General features: G+C 40.9%; 1 protein-coding gene across 4 annotated transcripts in view; it reads right to left on the minus strand.

Moving 5' to 3' along the window:
• Window positions 1-24,598, minus strand: part of LOC124267568 (5-hydroxytryptamine receptor 4-like) — a 140,899-nt gene that overhangs the window by 60,898 nt on the left and 55,403 nt on the right. The window contains exon 1 of one of the 4 annotated variants that reach the window (XM_046702517.1): window positions 13,035-13,294. The exons of the other annotated variants lie outside the window; for them this stretch is intronic. The gene's annotated coding sequence lies outside the window, so the exon portion shown is untranslated. Of the gene's footprint in view, window positions 1-13,034; window positions 13,295-24,598 lie in introns of those variants that run through there. 4 annotated transcript variants of the gene reach the window in all.

Here is a 24,598-nt window from a genome sequence, read left to right on the forward strand (position 1 = left end):
GGTGTATCAGTAATCTTGTGTTTCGTTTCATATATGCACCACAACATTGTTACTCTTGTGTAAACAGGTCAATAAACAATAAAACAATACCTTTTCAGATGAATTTACGTCTGATAATGATTCTAAGGCCGTACGCCATTGCTGTGGTGCGTATCTGCTACGTTTTCTTAATTTTTTCCTTCCGTATCGTGCATATTCTATATCCGTACATACGCCGATACGGCCCTTAACTGGAGCCCTGAATGATCTGAAGAAAATTCACACCAGGTGGTGAAAAACACATGTCAAAGTTCAGTGGAGACGTTTGTAAAGCTAACTTCATACGTTGTCGAAGTTTCAGCACGGACGAAACAATGTCATTTCTGATTTTGATTTGATTTTTAACATATGGCGACCGTATTGAAGTATTATATTTGATTTCTTGAACACCCTTGATCAATCCTTATGTTGAAAAACATCCACATATTTCAGGTGAAATTTCCGAGAAAGGTTTGCATTGTATGAATTTGATGCCAGGTGAGCTAAAATGTATGTGTTAACATGCCGGCATTCTAAATGTTTAGGTCCACAACTATAAATAGGTCACCCGGAAATAAACAGCACATTTTATAGGCCTATATTTAGAACCGTATGTTAAATGTGTGTACCGTTATGATAACATTATCACGAGTTCCTGTTGCATTGTGTGTGAACTACATATGTAAAGAGTCACATGACAGTGCTTGAAACATGTCACAACTGCGACGTCGCAGTGTCCCCGACACCGGGGGTCAGAGGTACTGTGAACCGGACAGGAGACAATGCCTGTCGACGACCTATTATACAGTGGACTGTCGCTTCGACTACTGGTTGCACTTCAATCTGTGGAGACCAAATGTCCTGGGAATATGGAGAATGAACAGTTGCACTGCTTTTGTTGTTAGTGGTCTCTCATCTGACAGTCTGTGGGGAGGATTTGGGGAGGCAGAAATGCAGGGACACATGGGTAATATTCCTCTCTGTATTTCAGGGGAAGACGAGCTTCTGGTGTCTGAAACTTGTTTTTGCCTGAATGTCCCAATGCATGTGGTATCCTGAACCTATTTTACCTTTGATGTCCCAAGGGAAGGCATGTGATATCCTGAACCTATTTTACCTTTGATGTCCCAAGGGAAGGCATGTGGTATCCTGAACCTATTTTACCTTTGATGTCCCAAGGGAAGGCATGTGGTATCCTGAACCTATTTTACCTTTGATGTCCCAAGGGAAGGCATGTGGTATCCTGAACCTATTTTACCTTTGATGTCCCAAGAGAAGGCATGTGGTATCCTGAACCTATTTTACCTTTGATGTCCCAAGGGAAGGCATGTGGTATCCTGAACTTATTGTACATTTGATGTCCCAAGGGAAGGCATGTGGTATCCTGAACCTATTTTACCTTTGATGTCCCAAGAGAAGGCATGTGGTATCCTGAACCTATTTTACCTTTGATGTCCCAAGGGAAGGCATGTGGTACCCAGAAGCTATTTTATCCTGGATGTTACATGGGAAGGACAGGCACGTGATACCAAGTACCTATTTTACCTATTTTATCTTTGATGTCCCAAAGGCAGGCAAGCGTATTCTATCCTGAACCTATTTTACCTTAATGTCCCAAGGGCAGACATGCATGTGGTATCAAGGACCTATTTTACCCTTAATGTCCCAAAGGCAAACAAGCATGTGGTATCAAGGACCTATTTTACCCTCAATGTCCCAAGAGCAGACAAGCATGTGCTACCAGACTTTTACAAGGGCAGAGAATGTTATTCCTAAGCGAGATAATCTTAGGTCTCTTTCCCACCACACCACATAATTACAGAACTGTAAGTTTAAAGCAATATAATATGTATACATATTTGTCAAAGCCTGTACACACTGGAAGCGTTTTGTACATACATTTATTCTTTCAAGAGTAATAACATCTAAAAATCACAAACAGAAATCCATATTGATTACCTTCAAAACATGAATAAACATCAAGCCAGGGAAACCATTGTGGACTGTTTTACTTTTATGAGCCATTAACCATTAAGTGTAGATCTCGCAAATAGTACCCTGGCGTGCTCTGCTCTTAAACGCCACGACTGGAAATCTAGTCAAACTTTAAAGCATGAGATTTTTTGTGGTGATTTACAACTTTCAAAGTGTTGTTGAAGACTTTCATCACCTGATTTACAACGTCAAAGTCTTTGAAGCGAGTATTGAAATTTACTTGAAATAAAGGCAAGAAATGTGATCTACGATAATGTCTTCATATGCAATTTAAAATTAAAGAGTTTGGGAATCTGACAGACAAGTCTAAATGTCGATGAAAAGAGCTGCTATCTTAGAGATGTCTTTAATTTAATGCTAATGATTTGCTAGCAAAAACACCCCGTTCCTTGGTACTTTCATTCCGTCACGCGCGCCAATTTGGACGGTGCCTGGGTGTAGATCATGGTTCTATTCTCCGATCTACGATAAGACAAATTATACTGGCTTCTCTGCTCATCTCCTAGCCTTGAAACACCTACTCTCGTTAAACTCACGTGACCTCGAGACATGTTCGGCACGTGGTGAGGATACTATTTGGCGTTACGCGACAACCCACGAGATCTCGCGAGACAGATTTAGGAGTATTATTATCTCCATACGGCACAGTCTCAGACGCTTCGCGTCATTAGAAAAGAAAATTGTGAACTATGTTGATAATATTTCCCTGAACCCTGGTTATAGCACATCCACAGGGTGAGATGGGACTCAAGCGAAACGTTCAGGCGCCAAAAGGTGGCAGTTATTTTATTTTGCTGCATGTAAACACAAGATTGCATCAAATACGGAAAATGCGACGGTTTTTCTTAGACTGGCACTAAATACAGTTGTTTGGGATCTGGAAAGGCAGATAGAGCAATTGAGCAGAAATAGCATTTGAACCTTTAGCCGATAATGATGTTATTACAAGCTTTAACTTTGTCTTTTTGATCTGATGTCAACCAGAATAACCTATCTTGTTTGCATTCCATTCTTGGGTCTGGTGCTTTTGTGTTTCCTTAGTTTACAATGAGTCAACATTCTCAGGATCACGAAGCAGTCGTGTCGATCCCTGGTAAGATATGTTGTCATGGAACAAAGGCTTTTTGACAGCCAGGCTGGAACGTGTGGGAAATGCCGCTACAATATCAATCGGAACGATCTGCGGTGTTTCTTACGAAAGAGACGATGAATCCGAATGATTAATCGTACGAGCCGGAATAGATTTTGCACAAGTCTCTAAAATACTAATTAATAGTTTAAATGATAGTTTCTAAAAAATAAAAATATCCCTCTAACAGACTGGCGTCGTTATGTAGACCTGTCTCTTTAAAGGAAAGATTACTTTACATCAATAGGCTTAGCCTTCAGTACAGCCTTGAAGCAAGGCTAGAGTCGGAAGAGCACCAGTTTTATGTGGAGATGAAGAGTATCTGTTAACGATGGTAAGATTTGCACATATAATTCACAAACACTTTATCCATCCACTTTATCCATCCACACACATGTGTACGTAATATGGCATTTTTGTTGGTGTACATCGTACGTCTTTAGCTGCTGAGGTTATAGGCAAGTACTCTAAGGGCAAATGTGTTTCAGTAAGTGTTGAACATTACTCATCCTCTCGGGGCTTATTGCTTTTAGGAGGTGTTTGTTACGAGTCTGAGAGCGAGCGTATTAATAATAATGTTATTTTGCAGGCAAAACACGTGCACACAACCAAAGGATCCGATTCACTTGATATATATATATATATATATATATATATATATATATATATATATAGTACATATCGCGGAATGGCTGTTTACATAATTCAACATTTCGGAAGTAACATCTTTAGCTGTTCTGTTTATTACGTACCATGATGCAGATGTGACTCTCATTTGAAAATGGCGGCTTGGAGACAGTGTAACGCCACTTTGAAGTGTCAGCCTTTATGAAGGAGAAACGTCATGGTGTTTGAGAGCGAGAAATGGCCGATCACCGGTATGCATGCGACAAACCATGGAGTGAGTGAGTGAGTATGGTTTTACGCTGCTTTTAGCAATATTCCAGCAATATCACGGCGAGGGACACACGAAATGGGCGTCACGCATTGTACCAAAGTGGGGAATCGAACCCTGATCTTCGGCGTGAATTTAACCTCTAGGCTACCCCACCGACCCCACAAACCATGGATCATAATCCATTATGGGATTCGAACCACCATCCTTTCCTGTAAAAACACCATTATGATAATGACGACAAAACCACGTGATTTACAATGCAGTGAAACAACATCTCAACATCACCATTGCTTCTGGGGCAGCTTTCATTGCATCACTGTCATAAAAAGACTATCACTTTGGAAGCCAGAAAACCTAAACTGAATAAGTACACCCACAACTGTAAACGGTGACACCTTGTTTAGCGAAACAAGTCCTGCGAGAAGTTATGAAGCCAATTTGACGACCGTGCTGAGTAAACACATTTACGTTTTAGTATCACAGACAACCTGGATGAAGTCTCCTGGAGGATCTACTTCATTGTTTCTAACATATGTAACACACGCTATGTGTGGGGTTACACTTTCCCAGTGTTTGTTCCTATCCATAGTAGGTACAATAAGATGTGCTTCAGTGAGTGATGACTTGAATAAGTGAGTGATGAGTTGAATGAGTGGGTGAATGTTTAACGCCAACAATAACCCAGCTACACGAGGTCATCAACACAACCCTGTTTGACCCAGGAACACCGATGGGTAGCCTGTCATACAGACCCTGACACAAGATTGCCCATGGATGTCTACAATATGTGGCATGTGAAAATGAAGAAAGTATCCGGGCTCGTTTTCATAATATTTTATGATAATAATTTATGAAACGTTTTTTCGTAAAATATGTAACACCAGTTCATTTCAGAGACTAGATGTTAGTCTAATCCACGGGGAAACTAAAAGCTTTGAGTTCTGATGACAAAAAATATCAATGAGCAGAAAGTTCAAACACTGAGCCACCGAGATAATAGCTCCTGATACTGAGTCAGATGAATGGTATATCAGCTGATGTCCTCAACTCTACGTCAGGCACGGCATTGAAGTCGGCACAGCGTGCATGTAACCAAAGGAACTAGTAGCTATCTGGCTCGCCGTAGAGATGTCGTGAATAGTTAAGATAGTTAACCGAAAGATGAATACTAAGAACCATGAAATAATCCACACTACTCACAACCATTACATCCATTTATTTCGTCAGAAGAAAAATTATGGCTGTCATATGCCATTCTGAATATTATCTCAAAGACTTTTATCCATCAGTTAATTGTACAAAACTACTTCGACAGTTGTTGGATTTTCCCTAGAACTTCCTCTGTAATTTCTAACCACTGTCGTTCGTTGACCTACATGAACAGAATGGACGAACCAGCCTCCTCTGTGAAGCTTAACTCAACAATTAACTTTCCAACATCCGAAGGTATTGATTTTATTGAACTGGACAAAGACCTTCCAAGCGCTAATCTGTCAAAACAATTGGTCGGTTTAAATTGAGCTGCAGCTTCAATTTCTGTTGTGGTCCTAGCGAGCTTGCCTGTTGACGGCAGGGCATTGATTTCTCTGGCAGTCAATACAGAGGTTTATGATTTTCAATATGATAAGATTGTCAAATAAACTTTACGTATTTAGCATTAAGTCAACAAGTAATCAGTATTTAGCGCAGCACAATGCTACGTTTGCGATTATCGATCCCCCAATGTTCAATTTGAGAAGGTTAACGCTGCGCTCCAGGGATGCGCGGACCGCATTAGCAGAGGGTAGGAAGCCAATTGGAGCGTATTTCACTCCGACAAATAAACGCACTGACAATGGTTTTAATTTCCGACGTTAGGAATGAACGTTTTATGTGAAATAACACATTGTAAACGCGTCGTCAAGACGCCATGTTTGTTTGTTGTGTCTTCACGCCACAGACTGCATGGCAACAGTACCTCCGGTCCACGTTGCCGCATTTGTTGTGCTATATTGCAATAAACTTGATAAACGGCCATCAGGCAATATCGCTTCGTGTTGTAGAAAATGGAATTCGATATTTCTGCAGTTAATCGAAACACATATATCTCTGACACAGAAAGCGTCAACTACTTTTCCAAAACTGCTACAAAGAAAACCCGAGGGGGAACGAATGTTTGTTTGTTTATTATTTAACGCCGCAATCAGCAACCTTTAAGCTGACAAAGGTCTGTAATGCATCAAGGCCGAGAATGCAATCTAGTGATTGATATCACGAGCATCGATCTGGGACACGATGACATCCGCCAGCCTGATCACTTGGTCTTGCTAGTCCTTTTAACGACAAGTACTGGTTGCTGAAACCCAATTTCTAACCCGGCTATTCAGGGGTGGAGAACGACTGAGTGAATGGTGTATTACTCCGCAGTCAGCAGTATGACCCGGAATGTCTGCGAATAAAAGGTTCCGCACAAAACACAACCAATGACTGACAGAGTGGCAAGGATCCACGCTGAGGACATTCAGGCATCAGGTCACACATTGTGGCCATCTAATACACATTCAATATTTGTTACGACAATGATGAGGACCTTGTCATCAGACGAGGTACAGGGTGCCAGTTCTCCCGAAATGTCCATGATGCCGAGACAAAACAAACCCTGAGCAGAATATATCGATGGCTTTCACAAAGCCATTGTAGCACTACGACTGTCGTAAGTCTATGTTAAAGTATGGGAGTTACGATCACCTTAGCGCTACGATCGCTTTGTGAAATGGTGGTCCAAGGCTCCGTTTCCCAAAGCGTCTATAACGTTAAGGTGACCGTAACGCCCTTGTTGAAAATAGGCTTAGGATCATCGTAGCGCTTAAGATGGCTTTGTGCAACGGTGCCCTGATCGTAAAACTCACCCTCCCACCGGGATATTTTCAAATAACCTTAATACGTTTGCCAGGAAAAGGCCCATTACTCATTCTAGCAACCACAACTATTGATATACACTATTTACAACGTCGAAGTCCAGCATCGCTTTACGCTTACCGTCCACGTTATGCTCATTCACCGTGATATGACTAAATACTATTGAGACCACACAGTATGAACCACTGGTTTGGTCAGGTCGCTGTGTGATATTGCTGTAAAATTGCCAACCACTAAGGCGGAAAATAATACTCTGATTTAATCACACACTTTAGAAACAATCGTATGTTATCTTACGGTATTTTGAATCATGTAATCATTATTTAGAGCCAAAGGCAGTGGTCGATTGGAGTGTATCATCAATGGCCGTTGGTGATTTGCGCGCGTATATCTTCCAAAAAGGTTAATTTCTGAAATTGCCAGTTTTGAGAAACATGTAGGAACCAGCGTCCATCTCTTAGCTGATACCGGTATTTTCTACCTAAAAAAACATGCATTTACATGTGTGTAGCTAAGATTGTGTTTTGGTGAATGGTAAGATGTATTTACGATGATGGAATAAACATAGGAGCTTTATAGAGGAAGTTGTGGAATCTAGCAGTCCAGTGGTTGACAGATAGAGCAACGACTCATATGTTACATTTGTCACTTTTATATGTTATGGGTCACAAAAGTTTAAAGCTCTAAGTGTGGATTTGAACTCACACCTGTGATCTTAGGCTATGTAATTTCACATAAGAGTAAGTTGGAGTTACCTCCATTTGCGTTGCTTCCGGTTTCGGTAGGATGATGTAATCTATGAGAAGATCGTATTGTGGCATGGTGTTTGCTGGAAAAATCCAGAAATGTATAATGGGTATATAAAGGATGGAACTGACATATGAGGGACTACTGCATGACACCAGCAAGCTGTAAGTAGGATGTTTGTTTGACTGGAGACTCACACGATTGCCCCTCATGTCGGATTATGTGGTGATCGCTAATATAGTTATCCAGTATCTTTTGTTAAGTAATTTACTTCCAGGGACCGTGAGAGATGTTTAGTTAAGCGGTACTGTTTACTTATCCGAGTTTAGTTAACCAGACTCTAATAGTGATAATTAATGAAGAAATTTGCCGGGACCAAAGAAAAGTGTTTACTTATCAGGTCTGTTTAGTTAAGCGGTCTTTACTTAGGCGGTTTCCACTGTACTTTGGATTTACGCTTATCTGACATCGACATTTCAAGAAGCCTCGTCTACACTGAACTTTCAACAAATGTCAACAATCTTCAATCATCTGTTTTTACTGGAAATATCAATACTTTGGTGAGTTAATATTTTAGATTTGTGACCCAATAGTATTGTATTTGAAATCTGTGCTGCAATTCAATGTAACCTTGTTTATTCAATATACAATTGAATAACATAGACTCGTCTGTCATTTACTTTGCTGGTTTTAAAGGGGACTCACAAGCTATTATCTCAGTAATTTCTAAACCGTAACGATGTACGTGTATGTATGTATGTATGTATGTATGTATGTATGTATGTATGTATGTATGTATGTGCGTGTGTATATGTATGTATGTATGTATGTATGTGTGTGTATGTATGTATGTATGTATGTATGCATGCATGCATGCATGCATGCGTGTGTGAAGCATGTGTGTGTTGCTATGTATGCGTGTGTATGGTAGCATGTCTGTGCGTGTATGTTTGTATGTCTGTGCGTGTAGGTTGCTATGTATGTGTATGCATATTGGTATGTATGTGTGTGCGTGTATGAGAGACTGATGACCTCCATAGGTATGTATGACAATGCGCGTGATGGGGTGCGTGATAGTATCGGTGCATATATGTTTATGTTTTCATGTTAGTATGGGGATGGTAATGGTCTCCGACTGGCCACTTCCAATGTTGATGGATGGTTGTCGGAACGTTTACCTTCTATCCACCTTGCAGAGTAAACTACACAGTCAGCACCGGGCGAGACCCCACACTCTGACAGCCAACATTCTCTACGTGTTGTAGGTAATTAGCTGTATACCTACACAGGGTAGTGCTGCTTCCGCATCTCCAGTCTGCCATACCTTACACTCAGTACGGACACGATAAGAGAAGAAGGATGGGGAGGGTATCTGGGTATAAACAGAACACAAACAAAATGAGCGTATTGTTATGACTCAGTGATTGTTTGTTGCTTAACGCCGCACTCAGCACTATTCCAGCTATATGGCGGCGGTCTGTAAATAATCCAGTCTGGGCCAGGCAATCCAGTGATCAACAGCATGAGCATCGATCTATGCAATTGGGATACGATGACATGTGTCAACCAAATCAGCGAGCCTGACCACCCGATCCCGTTAGTCGCCTCTTACGACAGGCCTGGGTTACTGAAGACCAATTCTTATCCGGATCTTCACGGGTGTAGACAAGCATGGGTTACTGAAGACCAATTCGTATCCGGATCTTCACGGGTGTAGACAAGCATGGGTTACTGAGGACCAATTCGTATCCGGATCTTCACGGGTGTAGACAAGCATTGGTTACTGAAGACCAATTCTTATCCGGATCTTCACGGGTGTAGACAAGCATGGGTTACTGAAGACCAATTCGTATCCGGATCTTCACGGTTGTAGACAAGCATGGGTTACTGAAGACCTGTTCGTATCCGGATCTTCACGGGTACTTATAACTCAAGGATTAAGGATCGTGGTGAACTGGGATTTTGAACAGACAACCAGCTTCTATGCCATCAATAATATATATATGAATACACAATGTCATTTAATATGTCGTCAGATAATGCTATACTTGAAAATGAATTATGTTTGCAATAGAATCATGTTATTAAGCCAGTCACGTTATAACTAGGGCTGCGCAATATAACCGGTTTACCTGTATTTACCGGTTCAGACATGAAAACGATACGTATTGCGATACGCTGATCGAAAACCGGTATCTTGACATGCATTCGGAAAACTTCGTAACACTCGGAAATCTTCGGATATTGCCTTGTTTCATTCATGCTAAATATTATTTACATTTTTATTTTGTCAGGATTAAAAGTTTTTATTAAAGCTTAATCAAACATGATTATTTTGTTTTATAAATCAAGCATTAACTCGAGTATAAGTAGTTTTTTTGTTGAAAAAACGTCTTGCAATATATTGCTATACATATCGCAATATATGCTTTCGCATCGCAATATATCGCAATATGAAAATTCTCTGCAATACCCACCCCTAGTTATAACACCCCTTATAAACCCAGCCATGGTATTATCATGAATTCTTCTAAAACTTACTTGGTAACGGGTATTTTATTCTTGCATTACTCTTGTAAGTTATAAATCTACGAGTTGAGAAGAAACTAGGCTCAACCTAGCGTATGAGTATTGCACTTATCGTTATGGTACACATGTGGCGGTTTGGTAGCCTAGAGGTTAAAGCGTTCCTCGTCACACCGAAGACCCGGGTTCGATTCCCCACATGGGCACAATCTGTTAAGTCCATTTCTGGTTCCACCCGCCGTGATATTACAAGAATATTGCTAAAAGCGACGTAAAACCATTTTCAGTCAGCCAGTCAGTCAGTCAGTCAAACCTATGCAGACATCTTTGCTCAGATGAGGTATATATGTTCCCCGATCAGTGAACCGTATACGTATGCATTCCAGTTATCATTCTCAACTCCCCGGGGAAGATATAACCCATGCTGTTTACCGGCGCTTGAAGGGGCTTTCACTTCCACCTCACCTATCGGGTTCCCATTTCCTGCTGTGTCTACAGAGGCACATATGCTACTTTCTCTGGGTGACGCCACACGTTTTGAGTCCTGTGTTTCGGTGTATGTAGTTATTGGTGTTTCCACCATCTGGTCGTCTACCAAAGAGCGAGTGGGATATTTTAATTGCATGGGTCAATACACTACAATGGGATGGTGACATCACCTGCTAATATTTTTGGTTTTGAGGTGGAATAACAAACTGTTCGTCAACTGAATACCCAAATACCTTGCCGTCTTGGTGCGTTAGTTTCACGAAATGCGCCCCATCTTAAAGCGACCTGTATCCAAACACGCGTGTGTGCATGCGCGTGCGTTTTCTAGCGCGTGTGACTAGTCGACTGGGGATGATCTTTAATGAGTTGCTCGGTTCATACCGTAACATCGGTGTCACATGATATCAACCACTGGTTTAAAAACAAAAATAATATTTCGTTATTCGAACAATGTACATAAAATATACATTACTTCCATCTACAGTATAAGAGACATTTGGGTAGCCTAGTGGATCGCCACTTTCTCGTCACGCCAAGGACATGGGTTCGATTCCAAACATGACGACAATCAGTGAAGTACATTCTAAATGAACTTATCGACTTATAGCTATATAATACAAGAAGCGCCGCAAATTAAGATCTATTCGATTCCTACACTGGATTGTCTGGTCCAGACTCGATTATTTACAGACCGCCTCTGGAATATTACTGAGTGCGGCGTTAAACAACAGACCAACCAACCTAAACTAAACAACCATCAGTTCTATACGAGGACAGCTGGAGTCATATATATAGGCAGTTGGTATGAAGTACGGACTTAACATTACTAAGTAATATAATTTCTGCACACTAACAGATAAATCTGATTGTGAGAGATGAATTATGCACAGACAGAACAAGACGCGCCAGAGTCGGGCTGTATCAGAGCAGATGATTTAGACAGGTGTATGGATTTATAGAACTCCCAGGGAGCATCATAAAACGCATGTAAATATATCTCCTCGTGTGTTCTGTGTTTGCGGAAATCCTATTACAAGGATGTTTCATCGTGTATTTTTACCTTGGCAATGCTATACTTACGCCAACTACAGTAACAACACTATTGTTATAATGAAACCCAACGTTGTAAAGAATGCATCCTGGCAGTTATGGACCCGGCGTTGTGGAATGTTTCTCTATGCGATACCATTCAGCATGGGAAATGTCACATATACTTATCGCAGTCTAAACATTAATAGGCACGTATTTCAACTGCGGCTGATTCGGGTTTATAAAAGGGGGCAGTTTGGTTTCTTTACGCCTTATAACTGTCGTGGCGCGTCATACGGTCTGCCTGTAACACGTGCTGCACATTCGGAAAATGCGGATGAAGAGGAGGAGTTCCATCACAAAATGAGTCAACAGTTATGTTGTTTCTGTAAACAGGTTCAGAGAAACATGGTTTCCTTTGAGAATTCATACACGGTTCTGTCGAGGATGATAGACGAAAAGTCTTGATACTTGCCTCTTCTGGCGTGACCGAAACCATTGATCGGGAGGTTGTTGAAAAATTGCGGACAGTCCATGTGAAACGATATTAGCCGTAATGGGACGATGAATAATCAGGTTAGGGGCCAGGTAGTACTTTTATGGGGCCTAGATAATGTGGAAAGAATTGATGGTGAGGCTGTTAAGCAACCTGATGCATCTTTTCTGCCATTTTGCACGTGTTGAAAACCAGGCCAGGTTGGAAATGAAATTCATTATCTAAATTTAAACTGGTACTGTTTCGACCTCGAGCATAAATGATATTGGTTAAACCAGGAAAAGTCATCCAAAACAATCATTTAAGGTTGACAGGAAATAGTTCACAGTTCTAATATTCATTCATAATACATATTTGTGCACAGGAGATTATACTAAATAAGGGTTTAATAGGCTACGCTTCGTCTCCGAAAATGTTATAATTTTGATGGAAAAAATAACTTCATTTAAATTAAAAGGGAGCCCAAGTGAGATTACAAATTCTGACCTGAAAGTAAGAATTATCTGGAAGGCTGGTTCATTACAGGAATGACTGGACAGAAGGAAAATTAATATGGTTATGCGAATGTAAGACAGACTAAGGCTTTAAGTAATTTGATATCCTATAACCAAATTTGTTATTTCACTGATTTGATTTATCACACTGAATAAATCATAAATTCTCACTTAGAAATTGGCGTACCCGGGAAAAGAAACTTAACGTATCAATTAAGAAAATATCGCACCAGATATATTTAGCAAAAAAGTATGCATCATTTTGCTTCGTGTGATATCGCACTTATTATGTGCCATGTGATGTAAGGGTCTTACCTGTGAAGCAGTAAATCACACAGACGTCCCCTACAGCGACATCAACAGTGCGGTAATGCCAACCATCACTGCTATTGAGATGGGGCTGGAAGAGGTATAATTTACTTCCGCTGCGTCCCCTCGCCCTCAACAAGCATAACATACCCGCGATGAACAAGTTGGCAAACCATTTTCTCTTTCCATGTTCAGTGCGCAGCATTCATCAAGCCTAAACCATAAGCTTGTGTGACTGTTTTTCCACGCGTCCAATGATGAGTGTGCCATGCTTATCTGTCTAGGGTGCAAGGCATTCTTGCTAATAATAGTACGTCTTGTTGCATGCATCAGTAGGGAGTTGTTTCTTTCTGACAATTCCTGAATGGCACAACCGTTGTCTCTCTATCGACACGGGATCTCACCACCGCACACTAATCTCGGGGATAAAAGTGACAGGTTTCTTGAAAGCGAAACACTGCATCTGATTATCTGTCGCAGTCAAATATTTGTACATCTAAAACATAACAGTATCACGGTGGGGTGAGTTTAAAAGAAAAGATGGGTGTGTATTCGAACCTGTTAGGTAACCAGGCTGCGAGAAACAAACACGCCCGGAAGAGGCTGTTTGTAACGGTATGTGTTTGCTAAAAGCACAGCTAATAACCAATCACATTTCTCCAGTATCATATCTCAGACCTAGAAAAACCTATGGTAAAATGTGTGTGAAATTTGGCAAGTCTTGACTGCCTCTTTGGCCTTCAACAATACCAACTCTGACACCTTAGACGTGTGTTATGGTGTATACAGCTCTGTTATAAAACAGCTTAACTGCCAAATGTGTGTTTAAAGAGCGAACCCATACAAGTAGGGGTGACCCCTTGTGTTCCGATGTTTGCTTAAGCTTATCAATCTGTTTGTTATGTCAATTTAATCTAAATAAAACTTAATTTAATTAAGTTCTTGGATTGGATACAATTACATGACTGGTGATTTGAGTCAGGTGTCGTTATATCGTTGTGATCATTTACAGTACAAACAAAACGTTATCTATGATATTGTTACAGTACACGTCGACTAGTTATCAATATAAAGTTTCATTAAATGTCTGGAGGAAACGGGAGAAGGAGGGAGACTGATCATGCGAGGAGAGACAAAGGGAAGACGAGGGCGGTATGGAGGTGGCACGCAAGGACTGAGAGCTAGAAGGTGGGTGTCAGGTCAGAATACGAGGAGATAACAAACAATGAAGAGAAAGAGAGACGAAAAGAGGTAGAAAAGAAGGAGAGAAACATGGTATCAAGAGAAGCGGGGCAGAATGGGACTAAATATAAATAGAAACGAAAGTAGAGAGAGAGAGAGAGAGAGAGAGAGAGAGAGAGAGAGAGAGAGAGAGAGAGAGAGAGAGAGAGAGAGAGAGAGAGAGAGAGAGAGAGAGAGAGAGAGAGAGAGAGAGAGAGAGAGAGAGAGAGATACGACAATACGCAATGTGTAGAATAATTAAGACATACAAGAAGGAGAGCCTATATCCAGACTGGAGGGAAGAATAGGAGGAATATTATTACATTTACAGAACACAAGAAAATACGAAAGAGAAAGGAGTGTAATGAAAGAAGAGGACGTGAATGAGGGAGAGGAGAGAACAAAATGTAAGACAGAGAAGGGACATAAGGCTTCTAAGACGAATTATAAACCGAAAGACAAAATGGAGGGAAAAATGGAATTTCAAAGTATTTTAGTAAGGAACGAGTAAGAAGAAACGAAAGGTGGAGAGATATACAAAACGAATAAAAATAAGAGAAGTACAACCTACCTTAAGTAATGAGTAATTTCATAACGTTAATCCGCCATGTCAAACAACTGGCATTGTTTTATGTACCCAGAAGCGCCAAGCTACAGAATCGCCCGACACATTCCCCAAACATATCGAAGTATCGTACTACCGCCTTAAGTGCTATAACGCAGATAAACGACCATTGTATGCTAATGAAAGGCAAATATTCTGCCTTGAAAGGACACTGCATTCGTGCCAGGACAGTGTGCATGAACTCTGTCAACAGAACTGGAGGATATGTCGGCACGCAGGATTAAAGCCACACAGACATGGTGAGGTGCACGTGATTGTTGTTTGATTGTTTGTTGTTTAACGCCGCACTCAGCAATATTCCAGCTATATGGCGGCGGTCTGTAAATAATCGATTCTGGACCAGGCAATCCAGTGATCAACAGCATGAGCATCGATCTGCGCAATTGGGATACGATGACATGTGTCAACCAAGTCAGCGAGCCTCACCACCCGATCCCGTTAGTCGCCTCATACTGCAAGCATGGGTTGCTGAAGATCAATTGTAACCCGGATCTTCACGGGTCTAGATGTACGTGAGGCGAAATGGGGTTTCACATCGTGTTCACCACTGTTTCACTTAAGGGTTGCAGGTTTCATTTTGTCGTTTGTTGTGGAAAAAGGTCCAGGTTCGATCCCTCCACGGTGATGGTCTTTTCACGGATTTTTTTATTCTGCCTGCCGATATTACCTTTCATGGGGTATCGAACTCCGAACATCCCCAGTACAAGCTAACGGTTTAACCACAAGACCCCCACAAGAGATTCATAGTGCACGCAATCTATAAAATAATATATACTCATGCCAATAATGGTTGTCACCCCCACCCCACCCAAACCCCACACCCACACACCCTCTCCAATAAAAAAAATTGATGGCGGTGACAACCATTATTGGCATGAGTATAGTTCATATCAGAATAAATCGAAATACGAAATGGCAACTAATTCATATAAATTTAATGCATTTGCTATGCATATGATCTATTTCTGTAGAACCAACACATTCCCTTTTTAATTGAAAAGGCCCTTAGATTCAGAACCTGAGGAAAACCTAGATTTGCGTCGTTCAGACCTTAGCATTGTTGAAAGGGCTGGAGGGAAGGGAAATAATTCGGTTCAGGGACTGTGAGACAGACTTGGTTTCATTGTGAAGACTCGATTGTCGACAGGCCACCGTCGTATTACAGGGATCCGACAGTGGGGCGACAGGCAGTAAACAAACACTTCCATTTATGCACGTTGTACGTAGCTATTTGTAGCCCACAGAGATTCCACGGTTAAACATGGATACCCCTCTCAGGCAGATTACACTGATTCCGAACCGACCGGTCATTGGTTTGTCACAGTTAGTCCGTCCGAGCATAAGACAGGGCGGACACAAGTACCATTCTGTAACGTGTGTTGGTATGACGCAGTCAGGGGATTGAACCACAACCCTCCCTATCCTTGCAGGCGCTCAAACCATGAATGTGTGTCTATGCATGCATGTATGTCTGTGTATGCGCGCGCGCGTGTGTGAGAGACAGAAAGTTGGATTCAGAGAGAGAGAGAGAGCGTGCATGAGTGTGAGTGCCCATATCACACATATTGCGTCACACACACACACACATATTGAATCACACATATACAATCCGATTATTGTACACATATACAGTCCGATTATTCTCTGCCTTCTTATATGCGTACACAACGCACCACTTGTGAAGAACGTTATGCGAGCTAAATGCTGTTGGGTATCCGTGTGATTAAACCATTAGCCCGTCACGCTGAATATTCTGGGTTCGATTCCCCATGAACGGTGTTGTCGGCAGTCAAATATAGCTTCCTTGAATCTGAAGTGATTTCATCCCAATATACTCACTCAAATACTGATTGAATGCAAGTCCCTTCTCATTATTACCATAACAAAACTACTGTCCGTCGTTAATTCGAGATTAAAATACCCAGATTTTTTTCCATAATAAAAAAGAACACCAGCATCGGGGGCTACAACCGGAGTTTTATTTGTTATAACAAACACCACTCTTACCGCTAGACTACTCAACCACGCACTTCCCAGCCACACTAATACTGTCATCAGACAGGTTTATGTGAACCTTTAATATGTCTATCGAGTCATGTTTCTGGCAGGTTTGACAGTTTCAGAAATAAAATCCTTTTGCTTGTTCGTCAACAGATATCAGACATATTGATCAATGGCTCACCATCACATAGTTGATGTGAAATGATCGTATTCATTTTACGTCATTAGGAATCCCAAACACACATGTCATCATGTACTAATTACACGGGGACTTTTTCACAAGGAATATAACTTAACAATATATATATTCAGCACAACATATATTCAAATTAATTAGAACGATTCCGCGGTATTCCATTCCATCATTACTATACAATATTCTCATCAGAGGGTCTAGACCCATCTGTACCTGTCACCACCCACAAACGTAATTATCCATGGAAATACGCATCGACATTCATCATTTTAATAAAGTAAGTAAATTTATCCCCATTCATCAGAGCAATGTAATTGCGGGGGTGCCTTGGTAATTACGCCCAAACACCCACAGTAAATCAACACCATATTTGCTGATACGCCAGATATCTGTACAGAGGTTCCAGCTACATGATTGTCTTAAATGAAGTCCCTCGAATTCGAGCCAGTGTGGGCGAAACAGATGAGCCAATTTAGCGTCATTTATTTCCTACGGACACTAATATACTTTGGTGCTTCAAATATTACTTAGCGGTCGTCAGTCCGCTGAAGCCCAGTTGATAAATAGAGAAGAGGATCCACCGAGGGGGAGATTAGAAGATGGGGACGTAGGGGGGAGCTGGCAGATGGGAGTTTAGCCTGACTGATCAGATACAGACCTGATGGAGATGTTAATGCGCCAACGGATAAGGAAAAATCAAATCAAATTTTATAGATTACCCATGATACCTCGAATCACTGAAAAGCGGAAGTGTCTCCAGAGTGGTCTACCTTGGATTCAGCAACTCATGGGGTGATACATCATGTTGTTAGTGAATCTCTTAGCCATAATGGGTCATCTCAAACTGGGAGACTCGATAAGAATGCAGTTATTGAAGTAAAGAGGCAGCTATTGTTGATCCTGTGGTAATAGAGGGCCATAAAATAGGCTAAGCTTTTCTTAGATGACGATGAAAGGACAGTTGCTCGAAAATAGTGATCTGTTGTTATGGCCATGGCTGAACACAACGCGGGTCCGAGTCAGGTGATAACAGCGTCGAATGTATCCCAGGTAGGTCACTGTGATGGCAGATATGTTACTTATATAGGATATGTGTATTTTGGGACATAACGTTACATGATGATCTCCAGCTAACTAACAAATTGTCAGTGCTGTGAGTAAGGACTTAATTGACATCTTCTATTTCGATATAATATCCTGGGTTATGGATACCAGAGATTTGGTAATGATGGATGGCATTTCTGTGATTTGATATCGCGTGACTGAAATATATTTGATCAGGAGCACCGGGAACTAATCAAAGAACGGGTTCCAGCTGCTCTGATCAATCGTGGTCTATTTAGTCCCTGACTGTTCAGATAAGTTCACAAATCTGATTAATGTCCAAGGTATCTGCTGATTTATGTACCTTAACGGCGATACAGAAGGACACATGACAAGATTTACTGACTATTCGAGAACGTTGGGTCTATTTATAATGGAGTTGCACAAAAAAAGCTTCAAAGTTGCTCAACTTGTTTCCTATTCTTAAAGTTGAGTGCCGGTGGGGCAGTCTAGTGGTTAAAGCGTTGGCTCGTCACGCCGAAGACCCGGGTTCGATAACCCACATGGGCACAATGTGTGAAGCTCATTTCTGGTGTCCCCCGCCGTGATATTGCTGGAATATTGCTAAAAGCGGCGTAAAACTAAACTCAGTCAGTCAGTCAGTCCTAAAGTTGAAAATTGCAAAAACATACACAGCAGCGACTTGAAAAGTTTGAGTTGGTGAGTTAGGTTGAGCTTGTGTTTGGCAAAAGGGCGTGTCAGTTTCGTGAAGGCGGGATGTGGCACTTGCGCTGACATTAAGAGAATATAATGTGATGACAAATTGCTTGCCTTGTACGATAAATGGGTTATGTGAAGATATAGCTGTAAAGCCCCCAAATGAATGCAACGTCGCTTGGCCAATTAAACTTAAGAGAATACAGGTGTGTTTTACCTTAAAGAAAAATGTACTTACTGCAACACATCTAGGAGAGATGACTTGATCTCCTCCAAGCAATATGTTATGTGGAGGCCAATTGAAGTGAGTAAGTGAGTTTAGTTTTAAGCCGCTATTAGCAATATTCCAGCAATATCACGACGGGGGACACCAGAAATGGGCTTCACACATTGTTCCAATTTGGGGAATCGAACCCGGGTCTTCGGCGTAACGAGTAGCGTAACGCTTTAACCAGTTGGCTACCCCACCGCCCCAAGAGTGAGTGAGTTTAGTTTTACGCCGCACTCAGCAATATTCCAGCTATATCGCGGCGGTCTGTAAATAATGAAGTGTGGACCAGACAATCCAGTGATCAACAGCATGAGCATCGATCTGCGCAATTGGCAACCGATGACATGTGTCAACCAAGTCAGCGAGCCTGACAACCCGATCCCGTTAGTCGCCTCTTACGACAAGCATGGGTTACTGAAGGCCAATATTCTAACCCGGACCACCGCCCCAGGAAGTGTATATTATAAGTGTATAATATAAAACATTGGATATGACATAACAGAGCAATGTATAGGCCGATTTTAGATGATATATACATGTATTCAATTACTGCTACGATATCCCAACATGGGAGCATGGTGGACAAAAGGTCTGAGCGATAAATACATATCAAGTATTCTATGCAGAAGATGATGTATCAAATATTACTTATCTCAGCAGAAGAGGCAAAATAGAGGTCAGTTTTAGATGATACATATATACCAACTATACATATCCCATCTGAAGAAGCACAAAGGAAACCAGTTTGTGATGATAATATTTCTTATCTCATCAGAAACACAATTTTAGATGATAAATATACATGTATTAACTATTACTTATCCCAGTTGTAGAAGCACAACGGAGACCAGTTGTAGATGATAAATTATTACACATATCAACGTTTACTTTTCCCAGCAGGAAAACCGTCATCATATGAGCGAAATATTCTCAAGCACGACGTTAAACCCAATTTCACCTCACCTCACCCCAGCAGGAAAAGAACAACGGAGGCTGGGTTTCAGATTAATAATGTGAGTAACTCTCAACTATTGTATGACATGCTAGCAGGTAGACATGAGATTTGGGAGATGTAGGACATTGTCATGCGTGTTCTTGCTTCTGTAGCAGATTTGATGATATAAGGAAAGATGCGTGTTTCACTTCCTGACACGTGATACTGCTTAACGACATTGCAATGTTGCGTTAACTTGTGGAGATAACATAGCAGCTCTCGTAACAGAACATTGCCACACAAACAACCGACTCCCGACTACAACAAATAGAACATGTATTTTCCGACAGGAATGCAGCAGTACGTTTCTTACGCAAGTGCGTTTCAAATATTTGACCGATAGCTGTTTTCCAAGAAAGAAAGAAATGCAGTTTGTGGTGAAGAATGACAATACAGACTTTTATTACCTTCTGTAAGAAATAGTGCAGTTGAACTACCTAGAGGCCTGCGGTTGTGTTCGTGCATGTCAGTATACATTCAGAACATTTTTCCAACAATGAGCGTTCAACATGATTCATTCGGAGACTCTCGGACCGCTGACGAGCGTACGGAAACACTCGATCACTGACTGAACGTAATGATGTCATTTGGCGGGCAGAAAAGGGGACTATGAATGGCTTTGAGGATGTAGACAAGAACACCTTTATGGTGATTCAATACCATGTCTGAACAAGACTTATATTTTAGTCGTGTTGGATATAGATGGTCGCATGCAGAATAAGTGGATCTCCAGTTAAAGACGTCAATCATGACTATGCGCCTTTGGAAGCAGTTGCAGCTGATCTACGAGTGTTGTACCACGACAAGGCATACTTCAAACAACCACTAAACTGTTGAATACGTATCCACCTGAATACAATTAGCCATGCGAATAACAAAGGCACATTCCCCATTACGATTGCATCGTAATGATAAAAAGCATTGTTATGGTGGTTTGATCATTTTAAGTCGGCTAACCTAATGATTAAAAACTTCCAGTCGTCACGCTGTAGACCCGGGTTCGATTCCCACATGGATACAATGTGTGAAGCCCATTTCTGGTGTCCCCCGTCGTGATATTGCTGGAATATTGCTAACGCTGAGTAAGACCATACTCACTCACTCACTCATTTAATTCATTTGTAAATAATTCGTTCTTGTCACTACGATGTAATATTTCATAGTTCGAAAGCTCTCCGCTGACAATCTGGAATATACTTCAGAACAACATATACGTAAAACATAAGGCTCGTTACACTAAAGGCAAGTTGTTTGAAATACAAGGCTAAACGCAAATGCCCAAAAATCAGAAACATCCACAATTTCAAAAACACGTATAAGTGTATGAAGACTGGCGTTCGTGAAAGGTTCATTGAACACATATGCAGACTGCACACACGTGCACATACAGGTAACATCTTACATTAATTTAACGCTAATTAAACTAGACATAACATCTCCGTATTACTGTTTCACGTGTGATGTTCTACTGATTGATAGTTCAGAGCCTATCTTGCCAATCTGAGACTGAATCGCAGAAGGTTTTCCCCCCGAAATGTCTGGCGGAAGAGGTTTTCGTGTGTGGCTCTGGTTTTTTGCTCAGAAGGTCTGGTTAATTAGTGTTGGTGCAACACGAAGCACGGCAGACAGGGGGTGAGGTCGCAGGGGAGGGGGTGCTAGTTGGCACACGCTGAATGACAATAACAGACAAACATTGCATAATGTGTGAATGTCAGCGACAATGTTAATCAGTTGGAATAGGGCGGTTTGGGAGTTGTAAGGTTGTAAGGTTGTCTGGCTAGGGCGTCGGGAGTCGGCACGGCAGTATCCCTCATACATATCAATACAATGGCGTCCGGTAATTCCGCGCACCTAAGCACATCGATCGCAACATGGCAACTAACGTCTGTTATTTTTTGTGATTTATGTGACTAAACATGCTGGTATGCATCATATTTACGTAGAAATATAAGTTTTATTGACGACTATAAGATTCTAACGTTGCATTATGCCATACGGTTGACCTTACCGGCGTTCTGACGACATCGATTGCTGTCCGGTAATTCTGCGCAGCAACTGATGCGCATAACATCCAGTTGGGGATCCGAAGTACGGAAGCGTATTAGGGCCAGATTATTTTCAAAAATCACTTCATCAATGTAAGGAAGAGTGTTTCATATTAAATCCAATTATGAATAATGAAGAAAAAGGTTTAAAAGTGTGAAAAAACGAATTTTCATAAAACTGTCAATTTATCTGTTAATTACTGTTATTTACTTACCTTTAGTGATTAAAAGCCAGTCCCTTGTAGAAATGTCTCGATTTCAAGGGCAAATGTGGTAGCAGACGATGTTTACCTCTATACGGAAGTTCGCTATTGCAGCTGCGCAGAATTACCGGACGCGCGGAATAAACCGGACTCGCTTGTAGTAGTAAGCCAGAGCGCCAGATTGTTTCATAGTGAGTGAATGAGTTTAGTTTTACGCCGCTTTTAGCAATATTTCAGCAATAACACGGTGGTGGACACCAGAAATGGGCTTCACACATTGTACTCATGTGGGGAAATGAACCCGGGTCTTTGGCGTGACGAGCGGACGCTTTAACCACTTGGCTACCCCATCACCATTGTTTTATTTGGGTGTGTGACGGAATGTGTACAGTATATGACAGAGGGTATAAATCAGTATCCACTTGTAAGCGAGGTGAGGGTGACAACGTTTCGGAAATACAGATTTGTTTGTTTGTTATTTAATACTGCACTTATCAATATTCCAGCTATATAACGGCGGTCTGTAAGTAATCGAGTCTGGACAAGATAATCCAATGACTGAAATCATGAGCTTCGATTTCTTTATTGGGATACGATGACAGGAACCTAGTCAGCAAATATCTATTTTCATTTTTAAACCTGCCTCTGTTTTACATTTAAAGGGTGCTGATCACCAATAAATAGTATACCAACTGTAAAAAAAAATGTTTAATACGTCAAAATTAAAGAACAAAATGGCCGCCAAATCACCTTTTTGGTGGAAAAATACTGAATGCTTACATCGGTATATTGTGATGTATAAATGACCACTGTACAAGTAAAATGTTAATATTGTTGTCACCACAAGGTACAGAACTGCCTTTCATTAAAAACAATAGTTAAATTGGATTTCGTTAACAACATTATTTCATCCCAGAATTATTTTTTACATGTATTTTATCAAAATTGTCATAGATTATTAGGAAGTTGTTAACAAAACGTTTTAGCTGTTAGATAGTTCATATGGTCAGCAACACATTATGAAACATTATTGAGCGCAGTGGTAATTGTTTTGAATGGGGTTTTTTTAAACAATAGGTGACAATTAGAGTGGTAGTTTGACAATTCAAAATAATGAATGGTCGTTTACTTTTGATGGTTGCCTTTCTAAGACATGTCAAGACATCTTCCTTGCTGGTGCAATTATTGTAAGTATTCCTCCTTTGACATTTTATTTTCGTAAATTCTTAATGGAATAATGTATCTACTTTCAATAAGGGCAAATAAAAACAATAAAATGAAGAATAAACTGCATTTTCAGTTTGGAAGTGAACCCTCATGTTCAAACCCCATTGACTGGAAGAAATGTATGTTTTGTCAAGAAGTTAACTTGAAACAACATCTCTATTCCTTGATGATATCAAACACCAACTCTGATATTCTGGAAGCTTCTCGATTTGACCAGGACTTGACTTGTAAACTTGCTGGTGTAAAAGACCTAATTGTCTCCGAGGCTAAATATCATTTGCCTTGTCTTAGTTCTTTTAAAAGAACTACCTAAACAAACAAAAACCAATAATGCTCATGACAGTAACACAGACCCGCCAATGACATGGTTGACCTCTGAGTTGAGTTATGCAGCAGATAATGTTCATGTTCTCAGGCTGAGCGATGTCTGGAAACGGTACGAACAACTAGCAGTCAAATCCAACGCTTCCACTACCGAATCGTTAGTAAATCGACAGGCGCCATTCAGGGAAAAGCTTCATGTTCACGTTGCAGAATTGATTACATTTTTGTGCAGACATATGGATCTTCTACTGATCGCCAAACGTTACTTGTACCTGCTTGGTAATGTAATGGAATTACCATCTCTCAAATAGCAGAGGCTGATGAAAATCTGACAAGGCCAATTTACGACCGTCATGAAGACATCTTCCATGAATTAGTTCATGTTGCTTTGAAACTTCGGGGTGACTTGATAGACACACCATGTCATACTGGTGTTGGGGTTTATGAACAAAGTGCCGTCAATTGTATACCGGACAGTGTCTACATGTTCCTTAATCTTTTGTATGTACACCTCATCCAGTAACGAAATCCAAAGATCTTGTTCAATTGTTTCCCAAAGCAGGACATACATCAAGTTACAAGCAGGTCATGCGACTTGACACATCCTTGGCAGAATCAACGTTGAAAACAATGAATCACACCACTGGGTTTGTGATACCACCAAACCTCATACCAAACAGATTTGTTTTATTCACAGCAGAC

The sequence above is a fragment of the Haliotis rubra genome, unplaced genomic scaffold, assembly GCF_003918875.1.
Source record: "Haliotis rubra isolate DU_JTF1 unplaced genomic scaffold, ASM391887v1 Scf132, whole genome shotgun sequence".
Lineage (NCBI taxonomy): Eukaryota > Metazoa > Mollusca > Gastropoda > Lepetellida > Haliotidae > Haliotis > Haliotis rubra.